Source organism: Erinaceus europaeus, chromosome 2 (genome assembly GCF_950295315.1).
Source record: "Erinaceus europaeus chromosome 2, mEriEur2.1, whole genome shotgun sequence".
In the NCBI taxonomy this organism is placed as follows: domain Eukaryota; kingdom Metazoa; phylum Chordata; class Mammalia; order Eulipotyphla; family Erinaceidae; genus Erinaceus; species Erinaceus europaeus.
In genome coordinates this window covers 158,152,911-158,169,267 of record NC_080163.1, presented here as the reverse complement: position 1 = coordinate 158,169,267, position 16,357 = coordinate 158,152,911, and the positions used below count along the sequence as shown (strand labels likewise).

At 43.9% G+C, this 16,357-nt stretch overlaps 1 long non-coding RNA gene across 1 annotated transcript in view; it reads right to left on the bottom strand.

Annotated features, from left to right (window-relative positions):
- Positions 1-4,341: 4,341 nt before the first annotated feature.
- LOC132536992 (uncharacterized) overlaps positions 4,342-16,357 on the bottom strand; it is a 216,355-nt gene continuing 204,339 nt past the window's right edge. Inside the window, exon 2 of the long non-coding RNA XR_009548504.1 lies at positions 4,342-4,392. This is a non-coding gene — a long non-coding RNA (uncharacterized LOC132536992). The remainder of the gene's footprint in view (positions 4,393-16,357) is intronic.

Below are 16,357 nucleotides of genomic sequence, written 5' to 3'. Positions count from 1 at the left end.
TGGCGCTTACCCAACTTAAACCCTCTGCATTTTGACCCATTTTGACCCATTCCGTTTTGGCAGACAAGTGTTCAGCTTCTCTGGCTGCTGCTGCTGCTCCTTGGACTTCCACTTCCATGACTCCTCCACCCACTGCTACCCCACTGTCAAAGCAAGTCCACACATTCCCAGTAAATGTGGCCCCCAATAGACAAAACCCTCAGGCATGGCATCCATACTCCTCCAAAGATGTTAAAAAGCTTTGCCAGGAAGTTCAAGAGGATGGAGTTCATGCTCCATGGACCAAGTCCATTTTACAAGGCTTTCTTCAGCACCCCCCAAGATTGGAGGGACGTAGCTCATGCTATGCTCCCAGGCCCCCTCTTCCTGCAATGGAGGCATTTTTTCATTATGAATGCTTACAGCAATCCCAGAGAAATAGAATCATATGCAGTGGAATTTCTATGCATGGTTTGGAACGGGAGATTTTGAAACCAGAATTCAGCAGGCAGAGGACAAGTTTTCAGATGGTTATTTTGAACAGGTTCACATCTGCACATCACAAGCATGGGAGAGGTTAACACTACCCATGGGATTGGCCTCAGCCCCCATTCTCTCCCTTCACCAAGAAACTGATGAATCCCTAGCTTAATTCATTACCAGGGTCCAGTCAACCTTAGAGAGAAAGATTTATAAGCCTGACACCCGTTTTCTCCCCCTGTGTTCTATTCTCTGGGATGGCATACTCCCAGAATTCCATCAGGCATGCCTCAGTCTTAAACACGAACACAGATACCTGGATTTTAGCTACATAGGAACTTAGAGAAAACTCTTATGGGGCACCCATTATGACACAGGTCTACACAGCTACACCACACAAGCAAAAGGGGTCTTGCTTTCAGTGCGGTCACCAAGGGCATTGGCATAACCAATGTCCAGAAAATAAGCTGTGACTCCGCCTCCAGTTAGGCCAACCCCAACTGCAGTCAGGAGCCAGAGACCACGGATGCCTTGTCCTAGATGCCAGAAAGGTTTTCATTGGAGGAGAGATTGTTAGTCCAAGTTTCATAAAAATGGCAGACCCCTGAATAGCACTAATTCAGAGCCAGAGATTTTGTGGACCACTCCTGTTTTAGAACAAGGTCATTCTACTATGACAGTAAGGATTGGTAATATTCCTTTTAAGTGTTTGACACAGGGGCAGAAAAGACGAGTCTAAGGCAAGCAGAGGTTCTCCAGAGTTGGGAACTCCTCCCAGGACCCCGTTTACACAGTGTTGGAGGGCTGACCCAAGCCTTTCTCACATGACATGTGCTTATGTGGGAAGACCCAGAAGGGACTACCGGACACTTCTGTCCTTTGGTAGCTAATATTTGTACCAACTTTCTGGACAGAGATCTGCTGGAATCTCTTGATGTAATCATATCCACAGATGCCTCTTCAGGGTGCAACACCCACTCCTGTGAGACTTCTAGAACTAAACAGCACCCCCAAAACTAACTGCCACTGTTTGTAACCAAACTCCCTGCTTAGATTGGCTTTCTAATGAGCCTGTCTGGGTGGAACAGTGGCCTTTGCATAGGGAGAAGCTAGAAATTTTAAAAGAGATCATCTGAGAGCAGTTGTCCTTGGAACACATTCTTCATTCCCGAAACCCAAGGAATACTCCTGTCTTTGTGATTAAAAAGTGCTTGGAAAAATAGCACCTCCTCCAAGATCTCCATGTGGTTAATAAAACCATGCAGGTCTGGGTCGCCCCTCAAAGGGGTTTGCCTCTCACTTATGCAATTCCCACAGGACTTCCAATCATAGCTATTGATATTGAGGGCTGTTTTTTCTCTATTCCCTTGCACCCACAAGATTGTAAGCGTTTTGCCTTCTCTGTGCCTTCTATTAATAACACCAGCCCTGCCAATAGATTTGAATGGGTGGTGCTGCCCCAGGGCATAGTTAATAGTCCTACAATATGTCAAGAGCCAATTAAATCTGCACTTTTCCTATATATTCATAAGGACCTTAAGGTTTTTCATTATATGGATGACGTGTTATATGGGGGAAATTAGATACAGATCTCTGTGCCCTACATGATTTTCTTATTCCTGCCTTAAAGAAAAGCAGCCTTAATGTAGCTCCTGAGAAGATACAGCTAATTCTTCCAATATCTTTCTTAGGTTCAGAGATTTCTCTAATGCAGATTCGTCCCTTAAAACCTTGTGTTACTTTTCCTTCTAATCTCACTCTTGCTTCTTTACAAAGTTTTCTTGGAAATTTAAATTGCCTTAGGCAGTATCTTTATCTGCCTACTAGCTGCCTCAAACCGCTGTTTGACCTGTTAAAAGGAAACAAACAGCCCTCCTCAAAATGTATGTTAACTCGCAAAGCCTCCTTGGCACTAGAAAGGGTTAACCAGGCCCTCCAAGACATGCACCTCGTTCGATTCTCCCCCTCCTCTCCAGTAAACCTTCTAATATTTAACTCCACGACAATAGTAGTGGGGGCACTGTGGCAGTGGCTTTAATACAAGTGGCTTTATACACCAGTAGGTAGAGCTCCAAAACTTTTAATCTCAAGTGGCTTTATACACCAGTAGGTAGAGCTCCAAAACTTCTTACCAAGATAGGCTCATTAGCATTCATGGTTTGCCAAGGAAGAAACAGATCGGTGGAGGTCTTAGGAAAAGAACCAGATTCAATTATTCTCCCCTTTTCTCTCACAGATACAGAGTGGCTAATATGCCACCATTCTCGTTTTGCCGTAAGTTTAGTGGGGTTTCCAGAACAAATAGATAACCATTTTCCTTCTAATAAATTGATAGCATCTTTACCTCTTTTGCCTCTACTAGTACCTAAACTTTTCTCTCGTGATCCCATCCCCTCTGCTCCTACAGTCTTCACTGATGGTGGAAAAAAGAGAGCTGCTGCCCTTATATATTATCCAGACAAGCAAAACCCCAAACCTCTCTTTACTGAGCTTCCTGATAATTCCCCTCAGTACGAAGAACTTTATGCTGTTTTCCTTGCATTAAAAGCTGTACCAGAATCCTTCAACCTTTTTTCTGACAGTGTGTATATTGTTAACTTACTTCAATGGCTTGCTCGTTCTTGTGTGAGAATTGATGACAACCCATGTTCCCTTCTCTTAATTCAAATTGCCTCTATGCTCTGTTCTCGAACCCAACCACTGTATGTTCAGCATCTTCATTCCCACAGCCCTCTTCCTGGTCCCCTGTCTGAAGGAAATGCTGCAGCTGACTGCCTTGCCTCCACAGGAATTCTCCTAGCTTCTGTCTCTAATTCTGCTGATGTTCATTCCCTAACCCATGTTAATCTTAAAGGCCTTCTAGCTCGATTTCTTGATGTTCCTTTAGCACAGTTGAAATGTATTCTTGCTACATGTTCTTCCTGTGCAGGTCTAATAAAAACACATGCTATTCAAACTCTTGGGGTTAACCCCTGAGGTTTAAAAGCCAATGCTCTTTGGCAAATAGATGTTATCTACATACCCTGTCGTTTTATCTGGGCTGGCTTCACGGACGGGTAACAGAGACGACCAGAGACGCATGGCTGGGCTGAGAACGCAGTTTAATCTTTATTCACAAACGGGCAAATCACCACACCATGTGCTTTTCTCCATCATCTTTTCTCCACCACTGCTGCTGGGACTCTGCCCGTCCTTAGCATAGGGGACAGGGAGAAAGCGGGCACAAGACTAGCAAGGGGCAAACCAATTCTTCTCAGAGGTTGGGGCGAAGGGAACATACCAACAATTCCCCCTTCTGTTTTTAACTAAATGACCACAGTATCAGGGGTGTGGGGTGAACAGAAACCTATATCATACAGGCATTTTCAAACAAGAAACTGGCACAAACATGGAGAAACATGTAAGCAAGTAACAAGAACCAGTGTGCTGCCAAGGGAGGGCCTGAGGTGGCCATATTTTTGCCTCTGTGGGTAAAACTTTATCAGCTTAAAAAAACATTTACTGCCTCTGGGGGGCATACTTGCCTTGATGGGCATTTTATGGCATGGGGGCGGGGAACAGCCTAGAGTCCCAAAGGCAGCTGGCTGCAGTCAGTGTTTGAGAAATATAGCAGCACTTTTGCACTTTTGTGCAAAGTGTCTAAGGGTGTACCAGTGAGGCTAATTGGAGTGCCAGTTGAAAGCAGATGTCCACTGAAGAATGCCAGGGGGTGGAGCATTGTATGAGGAAGGTCCACTGCCAGAATTCTGCTTTTCTGTAGAGAACTTGACAGCTGCAATTTACTTACTATGAAACAAACTTGTAGCAGGTTAGAAGTTTATCACAATTGATAAATATTACAATTAGAAGTCTTTTTTAGAATGATTTTAAGGTTGGTTAAAGTTTAAACAATAGAATGTGAAAAGGTAAACACGAGAATCAAGGAAAGAAAACCTCAGGCGTGAGTATCATTAGCATAGCCATTGTGTAATCTACCATTTTTAATAGGGAAGGTAATCGAGAGTTTTACATATCAACAAGTCTATTTAACCTTTTGTTACACCCATTTAAGATGGAGACACACCCTAGGTGTGTGCAGGTTTTGTTTAGACCAACTTAGTTAAAATATATTGACTGTTAACTAATTTTTACCTTAGACTTTAAATGTAAGTTAATTTTATCTTTATGAGAATTACATTGAAAATCTTTTTCATTTAACTTTGCCTGGTAAGAATTTAGCCTTAAAGTTATCTTCTTAACCTTAAAGTTAATGTTACCAAACTTTAAACACACACATACACATGGTCTTCAATATACAAGGAGAGAAACTTTTGTTACGAAGACATGTCATTTTAAACACGAATTTAGATCTATACTGTCTTAGACGTTCTGGGAGTGCGTTGTCCAGCGGTGGCCTCTTGGGCAGCTTCACTTCTAGGAATTGCAGGTTGTGGTCTCTGGATGAATCTCTGCGTATTTTAGCTCGTCTGCCTTCAGACCCAAGCTGGAGATCTTGGCCAGAGGGCCCAGTTTTGGTAGGGAGCCCGCGGTCTCCAGGTGGTCCGGGATCTATCCAGACTTCATAACACAAGGGAGGGTGGGCCAGCCGTGCAGAAGGCGTGGGCCTAGGTGCCCCGGGGTGGTGGCCATGATAGTCTGCCACGGCCCTGCCCCATGGCCCTGCCATGTCTGCTGCCCTGCTCACAGTGGCCGAGCAGCGTGGAGGGAGCCCACTCCCAATGTCCCGCACCACACGGCAGAAAGCTGGCTCATGCGGGCTGGTGTTGGGCTCCTGCGGGCTGGCGTTGGGCAGAAACCACAGAGTGGTCCAGAGATAAATGTTCCAGAAACAGCAAAACAGTCTCATTAAGCAAGGGAAGATGCCTTTGGAGATCTCTTCACAAGCAGAAGAGAAGGCCATAGTGCATAGGTAGCCAAATTGTTTTCACTTATCTGAGAGATTCGCAGGACCAGTCCCATGTTGTAGGCGCCATATATTATTTTATCCAGGCTGGCTTCACGGGTGGGTAACAGAGAAGAGCAGAGACACACAGCTGGGCTGAGAATGCAGTTTAATCTTTATTCAAAAATGGGCAAATCACCACACCATGTGCTTTTCTCCATCATCCTCTCTCTGCTGCTGCTGCTGGGACTCTGCCCGTCCTTAGCATAGGGGGTGGGGAGAAAGCGGGGTGCAAAACTAGAAAGGGGCAAACCAATTCTTCTCAGAGGTCAGGGGGAAGGGAACATACCAACAATACCCAACTTTGGCAAACAAAAATATGTATTTGTCTCAATTGATACCTTTTCTAAATTTATGTGGGCTACAGCTCAGACAGGAGAAAACTCGAGAAAGCTTATAAGCCATATGCTCTCCTGTTTTTCTGTAATGGGCTTACATTTTCAACTTAAAACTGACAATGGGTCTACATTTACCAGCAAAATGATATGTTTCCGTAACAAAAGTTTTTCTCCTCCTGTGTGTTATAACTAAATGCTTATGGGTATGTTCCAAGTTTGGTAAACATTAAATTAATGGTTAAAAGTGTAAACTTGAAGCTACATTATTACCAGGCAAGGTAAAATTGATTTTCTAAAAGTAACTATTTAAAGTAAAAGTCTTAATATTTAATGTGACAATACATCCCCAAAATTAAATACAAATTCTCTATACAGGACATTTTTGGAGGGCCCCAAAAAGTGCCCTCTAACCTAATCTTGCGGAAATTAATCTACAACAGATCTGGCATCAGTCTGACACTCTAAATGTTAGAACCATTGTCATTAACACGCGTTAACTCTCTAGGTAACCTGAGTCTGTTTTTAGTCCTAAGTAAAAATAGTTTTAAAAAATTAATATATATTTTAACTAAAATTGGTCTGAAGATCCTGCTGTAGAGACTGCTACAGGAGGTCACATTATATGACCTTTAAACAAAATTATAAAGATACTTAAACCAATTATGATCATTGAATTATCAATTATAGTAAACTTCTAACTTGTCAAAAGTTTTTTTTTCACAAGTAAATGACTACAACTATGTCAAAGCCTTCACATGAAGAAGCATCTGCTCATATAGTAAGGCATTAAACTATAAGAAGTTCCTCCATGTACAACTTATGTGAATTTACAACATTCACATATTTTTCTACACTTAACTGGTGTATCTCATCTTGCCACTATATGCCTGCCTTTGTCAGCCAACAATTTAAAGATTTTTTTTTATAACATCACCCATGCCACAGACATCTCTTACTACCCCAAAAGTCAAATGGTTGTTGAGAAGGCCCACCGAATACCTAGACTCAATTATGTAAAGAAAGAAATAAGGGAAGATACATCCCCCTAATATTCAGTTGGCTAAGGCACCAAACCTCTTTTTCTATACAAATTCGAATCAGATGCCCTGCTAACCACAGGAAGCAGATTGTTTGTGTTTCTTTCACAGGAATCCCTGGAAAAACCATATGGACCCCTGTACACTCTGACATCGCCCACTAGATGGCACGACTACAGTGGCACACCCCCTGAAGCCCATATTATGACCTGATACGATCTGAAGAACCTGATTCACAGACTCCAAGGACAGGACTTTCTTACTGCCTGTCTGCCCTTCCTGCTTCTGCTTTGCCTGTCACGTTTTGGCAGTTCCAGCTCACTTTCTACAGAAAAGCAGAATTCCAGTGGCTGACCTTCCCCTTGGAGATCGATGTGTAGCATTTCATCCCCTGGCATTTCTTCCCCTAGTCACCTACTTTGGACTGAGACTTCTATTGGACTTGCTGGTATAACCTTTGGACACTTTACACAATTTTACAGCAGCTTCCTTCCCTTCATGCTGCTGGTTTTTCAAAGACTGACCCACAAAAGTTCATGGACTTTGCAGCCTGTTGCCTTGAGGACTATACAACATCAAATAGCCCCTCTGCTTGACAGGCCACACCCTTCCGCCTGCAGGTCCTGTCCTTTGAGTCAAGAAATTCCCCCCATTACTAGGCCCTGACCCCAGAGGCAGGAGATGCCCCCAGATGCATGAGATGTCCCCAGAGACAGGAAAAAACCCCTTGCCCAATAGCCTTCCCTTGGGATCACACTGGCTCTTACTGCTCCCCTACTTGTCCCTTCCTGTTTTGTTATAGCATTCATGTTTATGCCCAAAAGGTTTCTGCTCACCCCTACACTACTATTCCTCTGTTACAGATGGAGTCTTTTACATACATTAACCCATCTTAATGCGATGACTAGATAGAAAGATAGGGAAAAATGTAGAAAAATTGTGAGGAGATGGTGGAGCCTGGCAGAGCTTAACCTATGAGATGAGTCCCTCCAGGCAAGTCTCTCTCTCTCTCTACAGAGGGGTTGAGCACAGCGGGGGCACATAAATCTCACAATGTTGGCAGCCATATAAGTCTTCCCACCCCCACAAAAACATCCTACATCTTCCCACCTAAGCATGGCATTCCTTAAAAACATTTAAGCCTGCTCCACTCTAAATTTCGTATACTGAGGACATTAGATAAAAGGAAAGGGGGAGATGCTGGGAAATTGTGCAGTCGCCATGTTGTCCCCTCAGGTTATTGCCAGTTCCCAGGAGAGTTAGACAATATTCTTGGAATGCCTGTTCTACCATGTTGTCCCCTCAGGTTATTGCCAGTTCCCAAGAGAGTTAATATGACATTCTCAGAGTGCCTATCCCAACCAATCCTGTCCTGACTCATCACTCCTGGTTTTTGCCCTATAAAGCCCTCTTGTTTCTGCCTCTCTCTCTCTCTTGCCTGCTTTTCACCTCTGTGAATGGATGCAGGGAAGGGTGATGCATGTAGTGGAAAGAGGCCATTTTTGCTAGCTCCACGTGGCCTGAACTGCTGTGCTCTTATGCAACTCTGAGGTGTCTGCATGAATAAAGAATTGTATTCCCTCTCTGCTCCGGATCTCCTCTCTCTCTCCTCGAGTCGCAGCCCGACATGAATCCACACCATTCCGACCACCAGTCTCCCCACTGCAACGCACCAAAGTTCCCCTAAGGTTGTATACATAGACTCTACCATCATCTCTACAACTATCTATCCATATTTATGCATAGCTGCCCCCCTTTTTTCTGATTCAATCCTCTCTTCCCCTCCAATCTACTCATGACAGCATAGCTACCTCCATATGTCCCTCTCCTTTTCACTCTCTCTTTCTGGGTGCTGATGGAGATGGAGTTTAGAGCCAACTTATCTTCAGCTTATCACCTCTCCCCCACTGGGGGTACAGTTCAGGGTTGTTTCTGTGGTGAAGAAGGTTCTGCTTCTGTAACTGCTTCTCTACTGAGCATGGGCATTGATAAGTAGATCCATATCCACAACCTGTTTTTATCTCTCCTTATTGGCCAGAGCTCTGGATATGTGAGGGTCCATGACACATTGGTGAGGTCATCTGCCCAGAGAAATCAGAATGGAGTCATGGTAGCATCTGTAACTTTGTGTCTGGAAGGTGGCATGAAGTAGTCTGAGACAAAATGGTTAATGAACAGGAAAAAAGTAGGATTAGAGCAGATGAGATTAGGAATCTTAAGGTAGAAGAAAGCTGCCCCGGCTAGCGGGATGAGAACAGGGGCTAGGAACCCTGGGACCTGGAATGAAAGGGACAGGAGACACAAAGAATGACAGCAAGACAGGATTCTGATCAAGTTGTAAAATTTTATTGTGTTCACAGGCATTATAAGGCTTTGGGGAAGGGGGATTGCAAGAGGAGAAGGGGGGGCAATTATCAGGGTGGAATGTCCCTTGCAACATACATAGCTGAAACTATGTCTATTAACTATAACTATGTGGTGTGTCACTTGTTTTCTGGTAAAACTATGTCTATTAACTATAAAAATGTGGTGTGTCACTTGTATTCTGGTAAATGGCTTCTTTTCAATTTAACTGAGGCAGGTAATTGAGGGTGAGGGGTAGAGACCTTAACAGCAGATTTGGTGGGCATTAACCAGAGAGGAGAAGTATTGACCTGATTCCTCCCATGGGGTAGATATAGAACCAATCTTCCCGCATCTTATAAGGCTCTTGGTGTCTTTTGGGGAGGGGAGGCAGAGCCACGGTTTCCAGGGTGAAGAGAACTTCAAGGAACAAAATTTTTATTGCTGACACCAACCTCCATGCAAATCAGGTTTGCTTCACGGGGGACTCAGAGGCAGACTATATAGGGTCCTCCCCCTACAGTGCTTAGGCTCACACCCCTTACTGGTGTCTTTGCCCTGCCAAGGTTGGATGTCTCAATGCATAATTCTGAGTTTTATGCCATCCAAAAGGGAGGTCTGTCACCCTCTGGTTCAGCCAGGCCTCTGTCAGCCAAATCAAGCTTGTGATAATGTATTTGTAAGGGTTTTGATGCTCAGGAGTCAATCTGCCATTTTATAAATCAGTAATCTTATTGAAAAAAAGGGTCCTAAGGTAATCATTAACAAAAGACTAATCAAGGGTCCCACGACTGAAGGCAGCCAAGTAAGGAAAGGGGAATTCATCCATGATTGTGCAGAGGAAGGGTCATATCTATTTCTCAAATCTCAACTAAGTGTTTGTAGTTTTTTGATAGCTCTTAAATATTGTAATAATCACCATTTTCCTGATTTCTTTTTTATGACAAAAATTGGAGTATTCCATGGGGAGGTAGTTGGCTCTATGTGACCTGCAGCAAGCTGCTCCTGCACTAGCGTCAGTGCTGCTTTGGCTTTTTCTTGAGTTAAAGGCCATTGATCAACCCATACAGGGACACTTGTTTTCCAGGCAATTTTTTCTGCATGGGGCGCAGGCATGTCAACGGCCATTAGGAAAAAGGCGGAGGGGGAGGGATGCCCAGCCCCGACTGATCTGTTCTTTGGATGACTGTAAGGGGGTCTCTAATTCCTTGAGAATTTTTCCTAGTCTTCTTCCTGGGATAAAACCTTGAATTAACATCTGCCGGGTCACCTTTTCGTTGGGGCTTTACATAATGACATTCATTTGAGAGAGAATATCACGGCCCCAGAGATTAACTGGCAGCCCAGGGATAACAAATGGAGTAACAGAGCCAGTATTGCCCTCTTCATCTGACCAAGTAAGAGCCTAGGATCTGACTTTGGACTGGCCTATGCCTTTTAAATGGGTGTGAGAGGCCATTAAGGGCCAAGTGTGTGGCCAGTCTTTTTCAGAAATGACTATGGCATCAGCCCCTGTGTCTATAATACCAGTGAAAGGTTTGCCATTCAAAAATAGTTTCAAGGAGGGGCGGTCAAGAGAGACCTGTTGGACCCAATATGCGTCTGAAGACCCAGGGGGGGTCATCGAGGTGGGGTTGTTTATGGAAGTTATTATTAAGGTGATGTAAGGGAAGTAATATTATCTGTGCTAAACGCTCACTGGGTGGAATGACCTGTGTGTCTTCTTGAGAGGAGGTGATAACTTTAATTTCTCCAGTGAAATCATTGTCAACAACTCCGGGGACCACATGTAGACCTCAGAGGGTGGAACTAGCTCTTCCTAAAATGAGCCGAACAAATTTGAAGGGAGGGGGCTGAAGACTCCAGTATTTATGGTCTGAGGGCCTGTATCGGGGGTTAATACTGTGCGGGAGGTGGCACAGAGGTCCAGTCCTGTGCTGCAAGCGGTGGCCCTCCAGAGACTAGAGACTGATCTACGGAGGCATTGGGAGTTGGCTGGGGAGGGGGAAGCGGCTGGGCTGGAGCCCGAGGGACAAACCTGATAGCCCCAGGGGTTTTCCTTTGTGTGGGGGCCAGAGGCCGCCCCGCAGGAAGTTTCTCCATGGCCGGGTGTTTAAGAATTGGCCCTGGATGTTAGTTCTAGATCTACATTCAGAGGCCCAGTGCTTGCCTCTTTGGCAGCATGGACAAACTGTTGCCAGAGGAGGGCGCTCTAATACCAAAGATTGGGCTTGGGCAGCGGCCGTACACTCTTCGGCGAAATGACCAGGCTGTTTACAATTAAAGCACGTCTTATTTTGTTGGCGGGGGCCTGCAGCAAAATTGTTGTTATGGAGGGCAACCCCAATGGTGAGCCCAAGAGCATGTGTAGTGCCGATGCCAGAGCAAAGCTTAACATAATCAGCAAGAGTGCCACGCTTGTGAGGACGGATGGCATCTTGACAAGCAGGGTTAGCATTTTCAAAGGCCAAATGTTTAAGAAAAGGATTATCAGTTTCATCACCTCCGAAAAGCCTCTCTGCCACCTCATTCAGCCAGCTAATAAAATCATTATAGGGCTCTTCTGGGCCTTGTCTGATTTTTGCCAAAGAGGTAGTGGTAGATCCCTTTGGGGGCAGGCCCTTCCATGCTTTTAAGCCAGCCTGCTGTATCTGGGTGAGTAAGCCTGGTGGGAAACGGGCTTGAACCTCATTGGAATTATAAGGGCTCTCACCTACAAGCTTTTTAAGAGTCCAGGTCTTTGAGGAATCTTTTTTCTCATTGCGCTGAGCCAAGTCTCTACAGTTTTCTATGAATTCAGATCTCCAGGAGACATAATCCCCTCCGTTAAGAGCAGCGTGAGCCAACCAATTCCAGTCATTGGGAGTGAGCCATTTATCACTAAAGCCTTCGAACAAGGCTACAGTAAAGGGAGCGGTCGGACCATAGTTAGTAACCACTGCTTTTAATTTTTCTAAGTATTTAAGATTTAGATTTTTATATTTTTGAGAGCAATTATCTAGAGAATCATTATCATCATCTGAACTTGATTGGGCTTTACTATTTTTAGTTTTAGAGGGGACTGAAGATTGTGGGAGATTATCGTCACTATCGGCATCTGAATCTGGAGGGTCTTCAGGGTCTTCTATTTGTATAGAAACCTCGGGGTCAGGGTCAGTTTGAGTCTGGCTCCAAGTAACAGGGAAAGCCAAAACCGGTTTTGATTTGGATGGTTTAGTTTTAGGGATTGGGTTTAGGGTTTTGGGGGATGCTAAAAATGTAAGTTCTTTTGTAACTGCAGCTATTTCTTTCATTAATTGAAGCTGCTCTCTCCTGTCAGCAAGGACCTCGCGGAGGGTGGAAATTCCTGTAAGGGCTCCTGAGCGCACCCGCCTGATGCAAGGATCGTCAAGGAGGGGGTCAGGCTGGAGAGCGGGGGCATGAATGTAAGGAAGGGGACTAAGGGGAGGGGGACACCATTAGGGATTGTGATATTTGGCAGCTTCTCCTTCTAGTAAAGCCTCATCCTCCACGGGAAGTGCTTCAGGAGAGGGGGGATTTCGTAAAACTGGATAGAGGCGGGGGAAAGAATGTGGGGCTTTATTCTCATGTGAATTAGCAATAGGAGGGTCAGTGGAGGAAACTTTAGTGGGTGAGGTGGAACCTGTAAGGAGGGGGGAAGGGCTTTTATTTTGACCGGATGCAGGGGAATCAAGATCAACAGTTACAGAAGGGCACGGGGATGGGATCTTTGTCCTGGAGGGTGGGTGAGAAAATTGTTGGAGGACTTTTTCACCCTCTGTAATAAGGCTTTTAATATCAGGGTGATTATTATAACTTTTTAAGATATCATTAATTAAATTCCAATAGGAATAGGCAGAAACAGGTACGCATTCAGGACCAAAAGATTGATAGCAATCATTAAGACAATCACCAATTCTCCTCCAACGCCTCTCATCAATAGCGCCTTCCTGGGGAAACCAGGGGCAAATGTCTCCAATATAGTCTAAAAACTTCTTTAAATCTTTCTTTTTAACCCTTGTTCCTCATGTCCTGAGGGACTCCTTGAGTCTTTTAATAAATAAATCTTGTTTGCTAAATGCCTGTCCCATGGTAGTGCTTACCTTGCGCCGCTGTGACACTCCTCCAGATCTAACTCACGGCCGGCCAGCTCCATGGCGATCTATGTGAGCCGGTGCATTACCTCCTAGGCTGTAGTGGCTCAGTGAAATCGGATAGGCCTATCCTCTCTAGCAGCAGCATTCCAAGGTCTCCAGAAGGTTTCTTAGGCCCACATTTGGGTGCCAGATTCCCCGGCCAGCGGGGTGAGAACAGGGGCTAGGAACCCTGGGACCTGGAATGAAAGGGACAGGAGACACAAAGAATGACAGCAAGACAGGATTCTGATCAAGTTGTAAAATTTTATTGTGTTCACAGGCATTATAAGGCTTTGGGGAAGGGGGATTGCAAGAGGAGAAAGGGGGGCAATTATCAGGGTGGAATGTCCCTTGCAACATACATAGTTGAAACTATGTCTATTAACTATAACTATGTGGTGTGTCACTTGTTTTCTGGTAAAACTATGTCTATTAACTATAACAATGTGGTGTGTCACTTGTTTTCTGGTAAATGGCCTACCTGCGGGGAAATAGAAACTTATCTCAAGGGCTTTCATTGTTTCAAAGGCTTATCTTCTGTCAAGCAAAGAATGGCTCTTGGCAGAAATCTAGGAAAAACATTTTAGGCATGTTCCTGGGTTATACAACTATGGTAGTTTGGATTGAGTTTGGTAGCTAGTGAGGGTTGGATAAGAATATTGTCTGAGAAAATGGTGTCAGAGTAAAGAAAATGGGATATAAAGTTGTATTACAGCAGGGAATAGCTCCCATACTGGAGAAAAAAAACTTTGTTAGGAAAGGAGTCCTGGAACCCACCCAAGTATTAGAGCTGGAGGGTTGACATCACAGGCCTGGTGTCTCTCGACACAGTCTAAAGTGAAACATGTCAAGGTGGGACTGGTTGCATTAATTTGGTTATCAGGTAATCAGATGCAGTATCAAATGGCATGGATCTAGAGAAGCATGAAGGAAAATGAGCAAAGCCCCAGACTTTCCAGGACTGGGAAAAGTATGGGTTTTATAGAGAATGAGGAATGTAACTTGCTGTCTTAGAGTTTAAGGAGGCAATAGATATTGTTATAACCAAGTTGTTTTGGAATTTGATTTAAAAAAAAGAGGTAGAAGAGCCACCAGGAAAGTGAATGACAATAGAAATATTTGGATATAGAAACAAAGGGAAATTCATCAGAATCCAAGACTGGTATCTCTAGGATTACTCCTGTCATCAACTGCAGCATGAAGTCTACTTCCTTAATTGCATTTTCTCAGATTTCTATAGTGTTAATTGTAGGAGCTGGAGGAGAGGAGAGGTGAGGAGAGGAAGAAAAAACGAGGAATGGAGAAGAAAGGAGAGGAAGGTAGTGGAGAAGAGAGGAGAGGAAAGAATAGAAGAGAGGAGAAGAGAAGAGAAGAGAAGAGAAGAGAAGAGAGGAGAAATAAATAGAGAAAGAAATAAAGAAAAATGGTTGCCAGGAGCAGCAGATTCATAGTACAGGCACTCAGACCTGTCAATAATTCTGAAGACAAGAAAATTTCACTGTAGACAGAATGCCACATATTGTTTTCTGCAAACCTGTGTACAGTTCCTAGAAATTTTTACACCAATTTTCTCAAGAAGTGTGTGTGTGTGTGTGTAATCAGAGACTTGAACATGCTTGAATTCACCAATCTAAGGTCACAGTTTTCATCAAACAAGGCACAGAAAAAAGGAATAAAAGGAGAGCTATCACAGCTCTCCTTTTCGATTTTCAAATACTTTTCCTATGGTGACAGGCTTGACTTGTCAACATTTTTGTCAAATTACAAATTCTCCATGTGTTTGCACAGACAATGAAAACACAATGGAATATATGTTCATGGGCAGATAAAAGTTAATCTATCTTTATCTTAGACAAAAACAATTAATATTTGACCCTGTTCCTGTAATCTATATCTCCAAAGTCAAAAACAAGCATTGCTGTGAGGGTTATCTTTGAGGATGCTATTTTCAATTACTGCATTTCTCATATGACAATGCATTGTAAATCGGTATTTAAATTATCTTAAGGACACATGCAATATTGTATAATAGAATTGTAGGTTAATTTTACTCAAATCTCTTTTCTATTGACAAACATCCACATATTTGCTGGTTTTCTGGCTTTTTTTTTACCTTGAAATGGTGTGATAAGTATTCTTTTTTTAAAAACTCTTCTTGGGAGTTGGGCAGTGGAGCAGTGGGTTAAACACACGTGGCGCAAAGTGCAGGGACCGGCATAAGGATCCCGGTTCGAGCCCCGGGCTCCCCACCTGCAGGGGAGTCACTTCACGGGCAGTGAAGCAGGTCTGCAGGTGTCTATCTTTCTCTCCTCTCTCTCTGTGTCTTCCCCTCCTCTCTCTATTTCTCTCTGTCCTATCCAACAACAAAGCAACGTCAACAATGGCAATAATAACCACAACAAGGCTGCAACAACTAGAGCAACAAAAAGGGGGAAAAATGGCCTCCAGGAGTGGTGGATTCACGGTGCAGGCACCGAGCCCAGCAATAACCCTGGAGGAAAAAGAAAAAACTCTTCTTTATTTTATTTTAGTTTAGTTTAGTTTAGTTATTTTCCCTTTCGTTGCCTTTGTCTTTTTATTGTTGCTGTAGTAGTTGTTATTACTGATGATGTCATTGTTGGATAGGACAGAGAGAAATGGAGAGAGGAAGGGAAGATGGGGGAGAGAAAGATAGACACCTGCAGACCTGCTTCATTGCCTGTGAAGCGACTCCCCTGCAGGTGGGGAGCCAGGTGCTCAAACCGTTATCCTTACTCAGGTCCTTGAGCTTTGTGCCACATGCGCCTAACCTGCTGCACAACCCCCGACTTCCAATAAGTATTCTTGATCTAAAAAATCTTGAAGCTGTTATTTTTTAGATGAACTCACTCAAGAAAAAATTTTGGCTTTTTTTGAGCCAAGATGACAACTTGGAAGCAGCTACTGGTGTGAGCTCTGACAACTGCTGGAGACAGTAGGATACTTGGCCTTCAGCAGGACGGGGAACAAAGGGGTTCTCAGTGTGACACCAAGGAGGTGATTATAGCTCAATTTGTGAGAGAAAAAAGAAAGGAAATTTTTTATTATTTCTGAAGTGCACTCTTCTCCCCTCCCCTCCCCCAT